This window comes from Falco peregrinus, chromosome 4, assembly GCF_023634155.1.
Source record: "Falco peregrinus isolate bFalPer1 chromosome 4, bFalPer1.pri, whole genome shotgun sequence".
In the NCBI taxonomy this organism is placed as follows: Eukaryota; Metazoa; Chordata; class Aves; order Falconiformes; family Falconidae; genus Falco; species Falco peregrinus.
The window spans coordinates 88,267,057-88,276,578 of NC_073724.1; positions in this window are offsets into that span (position 1 = coordinate 88,267,057).

A 9,522-nucleotide genomic window follows, 5' to 3' on the forward strand; every position below is an offset into this window, starting at 1 on the left:
TGGTAAGGACTGTTAAGCTTTGTCTGATGGTAGCAGTGGTTCTGCTTAGAAAATTGAGTAGTGTAGGAAGTGAAGCCGTGATACCCTACAACTAGAGCTGTAGGTAAATCTTTGAAACTCATTCCTGATTCAAACCTGAAAAAATCTAGAACTGCTAAAGATCAAAAAAAATCTCCAGGTCTTGTAACATGCTTGAGTATTTTTATCCTGGGGGATGGGGTGGGTAGCAAAAAGAAGCCTTTGACTAATAAAGGAAATCATATTGTTTTCCTCTGGCAGATTAACAAACACATTCAACAATATATCACTACAGTTTTTTATCAGTTGTTTTTATCAATACTGTATTCAAATGCTTCCCAATTTTGTGATGCATTGTCACAATCTCCTTCCAATTTAATCTTTGCCGGTGGGCGTGGTGTGATGTGTGCCCCAACCACCTGCAGTTACCTTAACATGGGATTTGTTGTCCAGGCAGAAGGAAAACGTGCGAATGCAGCAACAGCCTAGCAAAATGCTGCCTGCAGGATGCGGGACCTTGCTTATCGCTGCATACCCGGCAGTATTAGATAGTTGAGGGCATGGTTTAGTGAAGAGCTAATTCAGCTCGCTGAACTGACTGAAAGGTTTCAATGTATTTTTGACTTGTCTAATATCTGGTGGTTAATGAAATTAATTCATCAGGTGATCACCAGAAGCAGTGGCAGAAGGAGCAATCTGAGACGGGCCAGCTCATCTTCAATGGCAGCGCAAGCATGTAGCTGGGTGGCATACGTGCGTCCTCTTGGGCTTCAGTGCCGGCGGACTGAACCACGAGCCATTGTGGCTCTCAGTTTGGCCATGCTGACTAGCTGGGTATCAAAAATGCTGCATCCCCTTTGGTGCGGGAAGCTGCCTATATGGCTGGGCATTTCTGTCCAGATCTGTTGGGGCTGTGCCCTTCCTTGAAGCCTGTGGCACTCTTTCAGGAGCTGGAAGTGATGGCAGTAGCAGCAGTGCTTTCTAAGTGTGTAACTGACTCCCCTAGAGAGAGAGAGGCAGCAAAGGTACGGGCACAATTCTGACTTGAACTTGGGTTAGGTGCATTTGCTGCTGTCCACAACAGGTGTTCTGCGGCCTTTGCACTCATGTAGCACCTATATGCTTACGTTAAGTATTCTGCTATGTTGTGTGTATATATAGATTAGCTAGGCTTCATTTGCTTATCACCAGTCTTAGCAAAACCTTAAAAATGCCTTACATAGTCAAGATGTGAAATTGTTGATGCATTGATTGCAATTGCTGTAAATTACTGTAAGTTTAACTACCTGTCTTGTTTTGTGGATCTTTGAAAGCTTTTTGTTTTGATCTGTTTTATTGTGGATTTCTTTTATAAATCCCTTTTGCTTATCTCTGCACAAACCAAATAATTGTGTTAACAAGGTAAACACCACGAGAACTCCCTGACGCAGCACCCAGCCTCACGCAGGTCCCTGCAGTAGTGCTGGCCATCTCACCGAGTACCCACCTTTCCCTCTCTCCTTCCCACCAGCGGGCAGGCAGGCAGGCAAACTCTGAGGCTGACACACATCATAGGGAATAAGCCTGTTCCAAAAGCCCAGGCAGGCCCTAATGGAACATCCTGTACCTGAGGTTCACACAGATAACAAAAGTTTAGTCCAGAGTTAACAGTTACGGTGGAAGGGGCGGTTTCTTGCATCTCTTCAGCTCGACCATCCCCAGACTTCCCAAATAATGAATGCCTGAGCTAGGAAGAGGCCAGGCTTTAACCGTCACACAAACTCTAAGCATAAGCATGTTTTCATATGGGAATGCACTTGGCATTTACTGTTTCCACAGCAACATTTTGTGTACTTTTGGCATTTGTTTTTTCACATCTGAACCACAGGCGTTAATGAAAAGTGGCCAGGTAATGGGTTTTCCACTAGAGGGAAGCCTTGCATCCAGAATATTTTCATGGGAACAGAAGGCTCCAGTCTTGCTTATTTTCAGGTGTTTCCTGGTTTTGTAGTAAGAGCACTGGAAAATGCCTCTCTTTTCTTTCTTTTGGGCAGTGGAGAGAGGCCATTGGTTTTTTGTGTTGTGCTTAAGTGGTGGAATTAGACTTGTATTTGTATAACCAGCTGTCTGTAGACATTGATTTGGGGTTCTGAAGTTGAGAGCACAGTTGTTTGGTCTTATTTCATACCAGCTGAGAGCAGAGACACTGTGAAAGCATATTTGAGCCCACAGATGATGAGATTGGCCTTTGGGGAGATACTGTGTTAGTATGCAGAAAGCATCAGTCAACCCAGTTCCTGCCTTAATCTCAGGCTGTTGAAGAGGGGCAGCATGAATTGGCCTTGAAGATTAGCCTTCGCTTCAGTTAAATTTATCACAGACTAAGTATGCTGTCCGTTGACCACTCAGACTTCGCTGCTTAAACATATTTCAAGTCTAGACAAAGTATTTGAGAACATGCTGTTAACAACTAAGAAGAGGTTCAGGTTTATGAGAGGTTCCTAGTGGTATTTTAGGTATGCAGTAAGGCGGGAGAAGGAAAGACGTCGTATTTCCAGGACTGATTTCGTATGATAAATGGTTGAACTTAAAGCAAACAAGGAAGGGAGGAGCAGAGCAGGAGCTGTCTTCCTGTTCCCCACGCACGGTGCCTTGCGCAGAGCACTTCTAGTTCAGGACAAGGATTGATACCACAAATAATAAACTGTCGTGAAACCCATCTATAAATGTAAGCAAATTATATGTGCTTGAGGCTTGGGTCTGTAAACAGCAGTGCAAAAGATATCAAAGGTGTCAGGCACCAGACGAGTCTATTAACTGTCACTGGAGATGTATAATCAAATTTCAGCTAAGCCGCTCACTTGATTATAGTTGAAGTGAGCTCAGAGAGTACCTGAAGTTGGAGGACCTTTTATTTCTATTAATAACATTCCCTGCATGTCTAAATATCTTTCTAGGGAAATTCAAACCAGTGGACAGAATGCCACGGATAAATTTATCACTTTGGGATCCATAGGACAGACCGTGATTCATTTGCTTTGGGGTTAGAGTTCTATTCCAGGTGGTGGGGACATGTACTGATGGTTAGCTCGGGCACTGCAAAACATCCGGATGTGAACCGGTATAGAAATCTCAGCAGGTACGTTCCCGCTATTGCATGTTCAGGGCTACAGCACGCAGCTGTGTGATTTGTGAACACCGAAGCATCCACGAGGTGCTTCTCCAGGACACAGAGGCAACAGAAAGCACACAGTATTTGCAGTGACTTCAATAGGTGTAAATCTTGGGGATCCTACAGCTTCACTAGAGACTTTCTTTTTTAGTAAGCAGGGAATTCTTAAAAATCAAAAAGTTGGACAACTCTACTGTCAGGCAACCCCCATATCCACTTCAAAGCTATGGGCACCTCAGGATGCCAAACATTTAAAAATAGTTACTGTAATACTGAGCTCTGCAAGGCTGATACCCTTTTTGCTTCTGATGTGCCACCTAGACTGTAACACGTTGTGCTGAAAGATGTTTATCCACAGGATTCCTTGAGCTTATCTGACAATTTGTTGCTAAAAACTTCTTTGTCTTCTCCGCACTGTAGTTCTCTTAGAAATGCAACTAGTAAATTAGTGCTGGGCAGCATGGCGTGGACAATTTGAAAGCCTATTATTTATGAAATAAAAGCTGGAAATAGAAAGTGAGCATATGGAAGAAGTTGTCACGGATCCTCCCTCTGGCTGGGAGAATTAGAGCATGGTTTACTTAACTTTCATTTGGGAAGAAAACGGGATGCTGCTATGGCTTGTCACAAAAATTATTTGAGGCTGAGAAAAATGGAAGAAACCCAGGGCTTTTAATAATTATTCTTAAATTGAAATGCAGTTGTCTCGGTCAGAGGAAAGAGCTGGATGCAGTATGTAGTTACTGACTGGTAACACTGATTCTTTTCTTCCCATCTACACAACCCCCTGTGAGTGCACTCATAACAAGAGAGGCTCCAATGGACCAAAGCACGGTTATTTCCCAACCATAAATATGCAAATCCCCATCCCTTAAAGGAGGGTGATTTAGTGGCTCACCAAAGCTCGAGGATTACTGCTTTTGTTCCACGTTTGTATGGTGACTGACTCAATGGGGTCCTGGTCCATGATTGGCACTACTGCAACACAAATAAAGGAAGAGCTCCACTTCTGTTCTAACATATGCAACTGCATGCCTTCAGCAAACAAGTAGTCTTGGCTTCTCCTTTTGCCTCCTACTGCCTTAAAATCAACAGAGCATGGGAGGGAGAGCAAGACTTGATTTTTTCAGCCTGCTTTGGCAGTTTGCTTTGGTAGGGTGGATGGGAATGACATCCTGCACCCCCTGCCGTTCCTGACTTCCCTTACTCTTGTGGCTGTACTGGTCATGAGTTACCTTGAGATTGGTGCAATACGAGAGAGAGATGCTTCTGGACCATGGAAAAAACAAAGCATTGCTTTAGTCATACAAGGGCAAGTAAAACAGACAAAATTGAAACATTTTTAAAAAGAAAGAAAAAACACCACAAAACCCAGAGGATATTCAGTGTTCCCAGGAAAATCTAACAAGAATTCTTCTTGGGCAAGGAACAATTTTCTTTCTTTGGATGCGGTTAGTATCTTTCTAGCAGGTATTTTGGCCACAAGTATATTTTATTATCATTGTAATTATTAATTACAACAATTTAGAGTCTGTATTTTTTGGCCAGGTTTAAGGCTCTGGAAATGCACAGTCCCCAAACAATGTTGGATATGAAGTACAAGATGACTGAGCCAAACAGGCTACGTGTATGTGACTGTCTGAAATATCATAACAGAAACAGTACAAAATGCTTAGGTTTTAGTCAGAGCAAATAGCATTGATGTAAATTACTTCTGCCTGAAAATTTCACTGCCTTTTATTTTACTTACGGAGAAGATGAATTAGGAGAGATGTTTCATTATTTTAATACATTAGAGCTCCCTTACGTGTTCCACTTTACAAGACTTAAAATCTGTTTGCGATGTGGTTTGTGTGTCAGATATTTTTCATTAAATACAAGCCTCTTAAGCCTTAAATTCCCATTTGTTTCTTGTAATTGCCCACTGTTGAGTCAACGTTCCTTCTCCTCTTGACAAACTTACCATTTTTTTGAAGTAGCACAGTATCCAGCCATCTTAATTCCTCAATTTATCAACAATTCAGAGCAAAAGCAGGTGGAAAACAACAACTGTTTCACATTTTCATTTGAAATGGTACAAGTTTCCTGATGGAGTGGTAGTCATGAAAGGTTCTGAAGCAAAACTGGCAGAGAAGTGAAGAACTCGGCTTCTCCAGTTCATGATCCAGCACATTGATTTACACCAATCCCGCTGTAGTGGCAGTAGCATCAGGTAGAGGTCAAAACAGTGGTTTGCCCTGAGCTAGAGCCCACAACCTAACACACAAAACAAAAGTTGTCAAATTGAATTTGTGTGTATACTTTTTCCTTTTTTTTCACACTACCCTTTTAAATTGGTATTTACTGCTGCTGGACTCTTTTGGATGACTTCCACTGGGGGACAACTTCATGGAAGAAGAACAAACTGTTCCCTTCACCCAGTCTTGCACAGTCTCGTGCGCAATCTGCCCGTGCAGAGGATACATGCACAGCCTTGCTTTCCTGGTGGTAGAGTCAAAAGGAGGCAATTTCTTCACTTCCAGTTGCCACACAGCACTCCAGCCACCAGGCTCTCTCCCCCTCCTGGCTTACTGCCACGGTTTCTTTGCTTACATTTCCCTTGCTGTCGTCTTGGCTTTTTGACCACTTCTTTCTGCTTGTTCTCTGGTTTCTCCTTTGCACTGCAGGGGAAAAAACTACCAGACATTTAGCTCCTTGCACTAAGACCCAGAAACACTAGTACAGCTCTCAAGCAGTGTTTTGGTTAGTTTCTCCTACGTCTGAAGTGATCTCTAAAAAGGAGCTTCTTGCGTGTCTCCACTGCCACCATAGCATTATCTATTGCCTATATACTTTATGGTCAGTGCATGCTTTGTGCGGTTGGATTTTGAGGATTTTCTGATGGACATGAACTTCTGCTGTGACTTTTATTGAACTCAAGATTGAAGGTTCCCGAAAACCTGTCTGTAATATATATATTACAGCCCAGTACCTCTTGTGTTGGTTTTATAATGAACTCCATTCAGTTTGCTTTGCTCCTAGACATTCTGTTTTCGGGATATCGCCAATGCTTTGTACTAGCAAAACACATATGCATCATTGGAAAAACCTGGTGTTCAATGAAGAAAAGAAGAAAAGGACTTGTCATGCAGCTTGATATTAGAAGTGTTTTTGCAAATGTGACCAGGAATTAGGTTGCCAGTAGTTGTCTCAGCTAAAATTTAGCTTAAGTTACACCAATGTAAAGCAGAAATGGAAGTAGTACCAAGGACATGCAGAGAGTACTTTTCTGAGCATGGAAGAATCAAAGAAGCAAAGACCATCTTCATGTTTTCAGTCATGTCTCCTGTAGAGTTGGGGTACAGTAGGGCTGGTCTCCCAGTTAAGTTTCCTCTGAAAGAGGTTGGCTCATGCACAAGAAAAATGCTTAGAAACTGAAACCACCAGAAGGCAGCTGGAGACAACAGCAGATCTGCATCAAAATTACTACTGTCCCAAGTCAGATTAATAATATGAACATACCTTTAATTAAGTGACACTTTCCTTTCATCTTCTGTCAAAAAGGCACCAAACAGAATATGAGTTATTTTGAAACTTGCTTATCTCTTACTTACTCACTACCATCCTGCTCCTTATGTGAACTCCTCTCCCTTTCCCATGCAATGCTCAGCCAAAGCCTGTCATCCCAGAACTCTCAGATTCTTGAGCGGTTTTGCATATCTCTTTGCTGTGGACAGAAGCGCACACTAAACTGCCCCTGCCAGCAATGTCAATACAGGTTACAATGACACCTATCAGTTCTGACTTTTAATCCAGCTGGAACAGCAGTGATTACATTTAAACTGCCATAAACATGTTTCAGAGTAAACTTATTTAAATATATCCATTCAAAACTCCAAGAGCTTCTCCCTCTTGGTTCTGAAAGACAGAGGAAGAAAAAACTGCACAGGCTATATGGTGTTTGCATTTAGGAGGTGAATTTGACAACCATAAAATTTGAAAGTGTAATGGGTCAGAGAAGGTGAGTTTAAGTTTTGGCAGAAGTCAGCAGGAAGATATATATTTTTTTTGTTTGTTTGTTTGCAAGGCCGCAGTCACGGGTAGCAGTGAGCTGGTCCGTGAGTCTGCATGCACTGTGTGTCGATCAGAGGAAGAGGGGAAAAACAGAAGGTATTGCATCAGTTTGTAGTAAGTCTAGGTTCAGGTTTAAGGTGTACAGAAAAGTTGGGAGAAGAGGAAGGGAAGTCCTGTGAAAGATCTCTGGCAAAAGATTAACTTTTAGCAGTTTTTTAAGATTAATTTTACTGCTGTAAGTCATTCACTTTTCCCACTGGCGCCGTGGATTGAGCTACAGGTCACAGGCTTGTATTTAGCCCGGCTGGCAGCAATTGCAGGTTGTTTCGCCTCTGATGGTAGTTAGGTAGTGTAAAATGCATAGCTCATCTCAGCCAAGTTTTAATTAGGCAGCTGTCCTTATTACACAACAAGTTTAGCAATTCACTCACACAGGCAATTCCATTTGCAGTGTTAAAGGATAAAACAGACTGTTAAGCACTGCCTCCACCCTTCAAAAGAGCATCCTGAGGGCAGGGCTGCAATGCACTGAACAGGGAGACAAGTTATGCTGATGATGTTTGGTCTATTCCTGCTCTGTGGCTCAAGGAGTTGGGTTTCCCTGTGTGTCAGTCTGGCTGGCACCTGTGCTTTTTCATCCTCTGGCAGTTTTCATTTTTCTCCTTCACAGCTATCTAAATTTTGGGTTGCCTTGCTTTCCTTCAGCTGGAAGTTTGGCAATGATGGCCGCCTGTTTGTCATTCACAGGTTTTAAATGAAGTATCTACTTTACCCACTTGGTACTCTTACTTTTGTAGAGAATTATTATTTTGATAAACTGAAAAATATTAAAAGACTCATGGGAATTATATGTTCAAATCTCCAGGCTGCTTCCATGGGCAGGGATCTGTCACTCTGGTTGTTGTCTGGCACCAGTACTAGTGGGAAGATGGGCTTAGATTTCAGAACATGTCTGCTCTTAACTGTGGGAACATGGTGTTCTCTCAGCAGGATTGATATTGTGCGGTACTTTGGATCTTTGAAGCAGTGAAAAGAAAGGATTGATTAGACCAGAACTTTTCAGCCATTTCTGACTTGCAAATTGCCCCTTCTGCAGCTCCAGTTTCTGCACATGGGGCTGCATATCTATTATGAATTTTAACCTACTTCTAATAAATTTGTCTTTTTTTGCTTGTCTTACATGAATGCCTCAGAAGTTGTTCATGATTCTGTAGGCATCTCTGGGTCATGGTTTGAAAACCACTAGATTAGTCAACCTGCAGCACCAATGTCTGTGTAAACCAGTGCTAGCATTCTCTTCTGTGTATCAGTGCAAGGTTTTTTATCCCAAATTACTCCATGTTTCACTTAGAAAACTAGTATCTTGTGAGCCTTGCAACTTGGCTACATCAGAGTATACCTGCTAACGTTTTGAAAGTCTTACCCTGAAGCATATTTACAGGCAGAATTTGTTGATTTAAATAACTATGTGGCTCACAAGTTTGTGAGGTTAAAAATGCAGTAGGAAACCACTGTAAACATTGCATCACCAGCTGAGAGGGATCCGGAGACACTGTGTCAAATGGTCAAGAAGAAATTCACTTTAAATATACCTTAGATGGCTGCCTAGAAGATGGGATGGATTCAGTAGCTGAAGTTTACATTACAAGCTGCATTGCATGTTTCTACCTATAAACACGAGCAGCCAGGCGCATCGGTCTGCGGTGTTTCAGGGCACTGCGCTTAAAAGTGGCCTCTTCTTTTTGCCAGGTGTGGGCTGCTCCCGTTGTCATCAGTGGTGAAAATGCATCTGGTTCAGCAGGAGCATGTTGGGGCCCTTCAGTAATATTTATGGAGGTGCACAGCTATGTGGTCGATAACATAGAACTGATAGGTGTAAAAGTCGGTCTTCATTTCCTCGTGTATAAGCTAATTGTTTATGCAGAAGATTGAAATTCACCAGCTGAATGTCAGTTGCACTCAGTGGAATCTCAGGCTGCTTAGGAGAAAGCATGAGTATTTACTGGAAGAAATGTTAAAAGACTCGCCTATGGAGCAGTAAACACGACCAAGGAGTTTTAAGCCCAGTTTTTCTTAAGGAAAGAAGATTCTCAAACACATGGCTGTAAAGAAGGGAGGTTTACGGAATAATTTCTTCAGCATGCCTATAAATTATTCTGAAAACTGTAAATTTGAGTGTAAAATGATAATTTGAAGAGAAGGCCAGGGATAAACTCTTGTATCACTACAGGGAAGCAGTTGTTCTCTTTCCCTACCCACATCCCCATCCGCTCTCTACTTTTATCAGCTCTTGGAGCTCA